The 6,919-nt window shown below is 42.2% G+C and overlaps 1 long non-coding RNA gene across 3 annotated transcripts; it reads left to right on the plus strand.

Moving 5' to 3' along the window:
- The first annotated feature begins 5,159 nt into the window (after positions 1-5,159).
- Positions 5,160-6,903, plus strand: LOC123100513 (uncharacterized). 3 transcript variants are annotated; one of them, XR_006448417.1, is made up of 6 exons: positions 5,160-5,466; positions 5,596-5,683; positions 5,807-5,908; positions 6,012-6,189; positions 6,403-6,460; positions 6,584-6,903. It is a non-coding gene; the product is annotated as an uncharacterized lncRNA (long non-coding RNA). The 3 variants fall into 3 exon arrangements; XR_006448416.1 differs by having other exon boundaries at positions 6,012-6,460; positions 6,576-6,903; XR_006448415.1 differs by having other exon boundaries at positions 6,012-6,903.
- Positions 6,904-6,919: the final 16 nt, after the last annotated feature.

The raw sequence follows: 6,919 nt of genomic DNA on the forward strand, positions 1-6,919 counted from the left end.
ATCGGAGGGGGGGAGGGGGAAAGGGGATGGTCAGAGGGGGGCGGATGGGCGTGGGTTATATAGGCCGCCGTGAATTTTGGGGACTGGGACGCGTGGTTGGCAGGCGCGGGCGCGGTAGGGTTGGGTCGGGTCGCGGCCGAGGCGAGACGGGATTTGGATCGAGGAGGGAGGGGCGCCGCCGCGGTAGGATGTTTTCTTTCTTTCTTGGAGCCGGGGCAAACGATAACAAATGGGCCGGGAGTATCGGGACCGGTGGGGAGGGCCCGCGTGGCAGCGGCGGGTTCGGCTTTTTTTGGAAAGGAAATGAATGGGGAATCATGCACCTGTCTCGGGTTTGATTGAGCTGGTGGTTATCGCTAAGGCCACCCGCGCTGCTGCTTACCGGTTCACAACAGGTTTCTTTTTCCTTTGAGAACCGCCCTTAAGACTTTTTATTAAGCTTCACAGGTGTTTTTGTATGTGTTGGTCATGATGGAGTATAATCTCTTGATGTGTTTGATTGGCGTCTTTTTTTGTTTTCATCATGGGAATAGTACTGAATTTGTTGTGGGAATCGTATATTCATGCCCACGGTCCACCTATCGGACGAGGTTGTTATTCTTCTATCTCGCCGATGCTTTGTGGGCGGTTGATTTAATCTTAAAACCGACAATTCCCGATTTTATCATACACGTTGATTTGTTGAGCGCACTTAAGACTCGCGTGCGTCCTTCATTATTTAAGGTTATAAGTGCTACAATCATGAGCGAACAGTTACCAATACAAGTTATTCAAAAAATACAAATACAAATCAAGTTCCATACAAAAAGGTTCTTGTTCTCCTGGCTTACTGATGCATCTGTGGTTCGTTGGTTTATATGCCTAGAATGCATCCTTCTCAATTTCTCAGACAAGTTGATTTGCCGAGCGGGCCTATGCGTAGCCTGTGTCGTTCATATTCAAAGGTTACAGCCATGAATGAATAATTACAAGCACAAACCAAAGTTGCTGGTTGCATGGTTGTAGTGGAGTTGATTGCACGAAGCTATGATCATTTCAAAGGCATCAGTGTTGGACGAGCGCTACACTCTTGCTTGTTTTTTTTTTGAAACGAGGTAAAAGACTTGCCATTTCATTGATTAAGAGAGTAAGAATTGCCAGGTTATTTTACGAAAACTGAGCTAAAACCGATACAACTCAGCCCAGAAAATGGACACCATCGGCCAACTTGGCCACATGACAACAGATGGCCACACGCGCCAGCAAACGACAGCTTCGGCTTTGACGTCGATCTTTGCGGGGGAAATATGCAAGGCTTGCGCCGACCGAGTCCTCCGCAAGCGGCCACTGAGTGCCTCTCATCGTCATCACCTATACACAATCCATCGCAGCTCCGACTCCACAGCAACCAAGCAACCACGGAAGAGCACATCGGACGCACCTGATAGACCGACTACCAGAGCCCGAGCCGCGACCCCAACTCATCTTGACGCCATCATTGTTGCCAAATAGACGTTGACGTCCCTAGCCTCGATGAACCAGCAACCAACAACCATCGGTCTCCTAGTTGTAGTCCGCTTCAAGACGATGCCCCCAAGGAGGAGAAAGGCGCGGGGACGCCTCCATCGCCCGATCCAGATGATCTGAGGTTAGCACTCTTGCTTGTAACTCAGGGTTGATTTGAAAATGCATTATGCGGTGCTCGAGAGCTGGAATTCAACCATATGTACAACCGTAAAAGCGGAGTTCTTTGAGCAACAAATATATGTTCTTATTTACCCTAAAGGAGTAATAACAACAAGCACATACAATCTAAAATGGAAGACAAAGGGGAAACATTAATTTATTAGAGAAAAAGATCCCATGTGTTTGATCTATCTTGGTGCAATAAAAAAGGCGTGTGCAGGCAAATAATTGCTTTGTCGTCCCACGTAGCAAGCTTCGTGGCACCTTCTATCTTCCCTCTTCATACTGTCTTGCTTGGAATATTCAATCATTCAGTTCAAGTTGTGGGTCGTTAAATTATTGCACCATGTTTCTTTTTTGACCAGTAGGAACACTGCCATGAAAAATGTACGGGTTCACCCGCAAAAAAAAAAATTGTACGGGTTAATCATACTCCTTTAACCCTAATAATGTTGGCACGTGCATGTCACCGGCACCTGTTCATCTGTTGCCATCGATCAAAACGGAGAACAATAGCAAACGGGCGTTGAAACTTGGAATGATGCAGGAAAAAATATGTGACCAGGAGAACATGCACAGTGCTACTTGGATGGTTCATTACTTTTATTTATTATAATTTCCTCTATGCATTATTTGTCCTTGGAGGCAAATGAGAAGTGGCTTTTGGACTCGGATTGCAAAATAACAAAACGGGGAGAGGGCAAAGCTGGGTTGGCTTCTCCCTCCCACGTCCTGATTGTGTATAGTCAGGTTGTCTCTGCCCTTTCATTCCCTTGATGGATTGATGGGCTAGTTTAGCGGTCGGTCAACCACCATACCGTCGCAATCTCCAAACCAGGTCCAATGAAACATGTGCACTCTCCAAATTTGCGTGCAAAGCACAACCTGTATGGAACTACTAGTGAGGACGGGGAGTCCACTCGTTGGCTGGGCAGCTGAGTTTGCTGCCAGCCCACCCGAGTTCAAGTCCCAGCTTGGACGCGTGGTGCTCGCGGAGTTTCTCCTATAAGAAAAACATCAACGAGGATTAGCCCTTGGGTTGGTCTCATTTTTTTATGGAACTAGTAGTAGCGAGAGTCTTTTACGACATCGCCATCCTGAAAGAAAACAGTGAATACATAAGTATCATATATATCATAATAGATGATGTGTTGTTATGTGTTATATAAAATACCAGCTTATAATCATAATAATTATGGAAATAGTATCATCACTAGTATCATGCGTGTATGATACTATTGTACCATATTCCCCACTACGAGCAGCCTCATTTGATGTGTCCAATCCAGTCAATCGTCTGAATCCCCGCTCCCCTAATAGGCCGGCCATGACACTCCACATTGAGATTTTTGAATTTTTTTCCGGTTCATTGTAATTGCTTTTAAAATAGATTATAGAATTAGTTTTAAATGAATGTAAAATCATATATTCCAAAATAAATAAATTATTTAAATAGTATTCATGCTTTTCTAAAATTTAATATTTTTTATAAAATAGTTGTGTAATTTTAAAATATATACCATTATTTAAAAGTATTCATGTAATTGTTAAAAGACATTTATGTATTTTGAAAAAAATGTTCATTTAGTTTTAGATAATTATTCAGACATATAAGAAAGATGTGCATGTATTTGTCAAAGTAAATGTTTATATTCCTTTTGAAGAAGAAAAAGAGAAAATGAAATGGACAAAGAAAAATAAAGAAAGAAAGGGAGAAAATAAAACATTAAAGAAAAATATAAAAACATAAAAACATAAAAAATAAAAATAAAAGGAATAAGAAAGAAACGGAAAAGGATACTCCCTCTGTCCCCTTATAAGGACAAAGAAAAGGAAATAAATAAAAACAAGAAAAAGCTAGCTATAAAGTATAAGAGGTGAAAACACACACACAGAAAAAGTACATAATAAACCGCCATGTAAATAAACCTCATCATAACCGCTTCAAACTATGGCTTCTGCGATTGGCACATGGGCATCTGGGTGAATGGCACAACTGCTATTGCACGCATTGAGTGGAATTCAGTTCCACGCATGGGGCGATGGATACCTAGCAAACGAGTACAGTCCCTTCACCGACACTTTTTTTGGGGCTAGCCTGGTGCGGGGTATCCTTCGGTTCTCTTGGATTTTCACCAGGGATTTATCATGTTATCTTTAATACATTCTTGTTTGGTTTAGTGGAGCCATTTTGTCAATCGCCATGGCATGCATAATTAAGTGGAATTACCAACTAAAACTGAGAGAATCGTTGCAAACCTTGTGGCAATTGGGTCTCCCTGATCCTGATGATTCCTGCGTGTCGTGGGTTATGTGTATTATTTGGCCAAGATTCCAAATACACAATATTTAATTAACTCATGTCTAAAACTTATGAACTGAAACTAAATTACCCTCACCTCAAGCTGAAGTCTGGAGATATGGGTTTGTGAGGGACGTGTTTTTTCGCCTAACGCAACTAATTTTCATGAAACCGGGGACACTTTCCGTAACGAGGTTATATAGAAATCAGAAATACTGAACACCAACATTGCCATTGGAGTTTTCCCCCCTTTGTTAGATAAACCATTGGTGTCCTCATGTTAAAAAATAATTATTTCATTATTTAATCTGGGCTAAATAAGCCAATGTTGTTCTCATGTTAGTAAATAAGTACACCATTATTTAGTCTTGAATAGATCTCCGGGATTGCAAGAATCCAAGGAGGTGTTATCTGCACCTTTCAGAGGGAGGGATGATTTCATGTCATGAATGATCATCCTTTTACTTAATTATTATTTTTAGATGAAAGGGTCGAACCGAGCCCGAGTAGGGCTCAATCTTCACCCGACTTATGTGGTGCTTTTGTTGGTCTTTTTACACCGGAAAGCTTTCTTTGTTCTTCACATATGCTGCATCATGAAGATTGCAATATCCCAAAAACTTTAGAATTAATCTCCTTATATTTCTGGACTTGAAATTTTATGTTTCATTTTCCTATACTTCTTCACAAGTTCCAAAAGGAGATAACATTTTATGTATACCAGTTAATCCATCATGTTGTTTCTTCTTCGTGCTTTGGAAAAAAGAAGTGTAACTAGGAACGTCTGCCTTTTAACATCAGCAGCAACACCTGGAATGTCATCTTCAGGCGCTGATGGTTCTATTTTAAGAAGGAATAGAGAATGGTTAGACTTCTAAATTTTATAAATGTACAAAAAAATATTTGCGTAATAACATATTGTCATCAGATAATTAGATTTCGCTCTATGAGGTTCTTTGTCCTTGTCATATGCCTTATGACAAAGTTGTCAGAAGTTCTATGATTCATAACCAAACCATATCTCCTTTTGGTTATTTGATTTGCATCAAGATTTATCCATGTATGCTCCTTTTATTGCGTATACATTTTTTGGGTTCCCGTGGCAACACGCGGCACATACAGTGCATTGTAATTACATCGATATGGGCCATGTAGTTGGGCGCTGGAGAAGTGTACATGGGATTACGGTGACAGCATGGTCCAGGCCCATCCCCTCAAAAAAAAAAAAATCATGGTCCAGGCCCTCCGCGGTCTCGACGGCGGCGGCGGCGGCGCCTCCATGGCTGGCCGGTGGTGGGTGCGGCGAGGCGTTCGTGTGGGCTATTCGATTGTTTCACTCTCTTCTTCTCCTGTCATCCCTGGGACAGCGGTAGTCGTGGCTCCGCCCGTGGTTAGCAACAACGGCAGCAGCGCCGCCGCCGGCCACCACCGAGATAACCAACGCTGCTCCACGCACAGCACAACCCGGCCTCCCCTCCGGCTGGATGGACTTACCTTCAGTATGTATACCCCACCTTTTCTTTTTGCCTTTGAACTAGCCAGCCTTTGCAGATCGCCCAGACCGCCTTGTAACCTTGTTTGCTTCTTGATGCTGAATAGTTCTTGTCTCTGATGTCTGAACTGAACAGAATTGGTATCAGATCGAGATTTATTGTCATGTCTGATGTGTTGACATCCCAACGTTTATGCATGCTTACAAATTCAGACGATAATTAGGTGAGTGCTTACGTTCTCAGTGCTCGTTTCCCTGGGGAATCCTAATTCGTGCAAGTTGACTAACGATATTAGAATGTGCACTTCTGTTGCCATGTATGTAACCCATTGTTCCTCTTGCCACAGCCAGCATGATCAATGATGCTTTGATGCATACCTTGCGCAGAGCTTTGTATTTGGTTTGAAGCTTTGGTTCAGCATGGTCCTCATGACCTGTAGATAGCCATGGTAACCGCTTTCGTCTTGTTTATCTCTCTAAATATTTTGAATAGGAATTGCAAGTTTCTAGTACCTGGGAATGCACATGACCTGATTAGTTGCCTGTCTACAGGACCCTCTTGTGATTGTGAGATATACCATATGCTGACGCGTTCAATCGAATATGATGTGTGAGCCTCGAACATTACGAGTTTATGACTACTCGTCGAGGTGTCCACTGAAGATGACTAGCGGCACCTACGCAATCGAAAATTAGTGCAGAACAAAAATCGCAGCAATGACGGGATAAGGTAATTTGTAAGTCCTCCTTTTTCAACTATTTCATTGCAAATCAAATCCAATACGATACATGGAAATTCAAAACAGAGCTCAGGCACATATGCTCCCGCTTGAAGAATAAAATTGTGAAGAAACAGTGCAAGACCTGAATTGACTATATCCCTCAATTGCGTAGTATTGGTACACTATGGTGATATGATCTTCATGGCTTCTGTGGCACTCAGCGTTTTTCAGATGTGACAAAGGCCTTAGGGGACACCTGCAGATTCTGGAAACTCCCAAGTAACATGCTTACCACCTTTGTCATTGATGGCTGGTTTCTTGGGTTCCACTGAATATTCTGCAGTATTCCTGGTTAGTTGTGTAAAAAACTTCAAATCCTTCTCATTTTTCTTAGCATGGCAGAATAAACACTTCTTCACGTACAATAAGGACCGCAATGATGTGGGCAACTTCATATCAAGTGGTGATATGGATGGACTTCAGTCTTTTTGTAATAATCAGGTAAATCACACAACCCCCTCTCTGTTATTACCATCTTAGTTATTCATTTGGTTTTGATGTCTCAGTTGCTTAAGCTAGTCAACTTCAATGTGCTTTTGAGCCAGTTAGCCAACGCCCAACAGTATAGACACATTCCACCAGATCTGGTTAGTCACATAAATGGTAAACTTCTCTGTTTTCTTCTCTTAATGAAAAAGTAGCGGTTCTGCTGTTTGCTCGGAAAAGAAAACATAAATG

This window comes from Triticum aestivum, chromosome 4D (genome assembly GCF_018294505.1).
Source record: "Triticum aestivum cultivar Chinese Spring chromosome 4D, IWGSC CS RefSeq v2.1, whole genome shotgun sequence".
NCBI lineage: Eukaryota > Viridiplantae > Streptophyta > Magnoliopsida > Poales > Poaceae > Triticum > Triticum aestivum.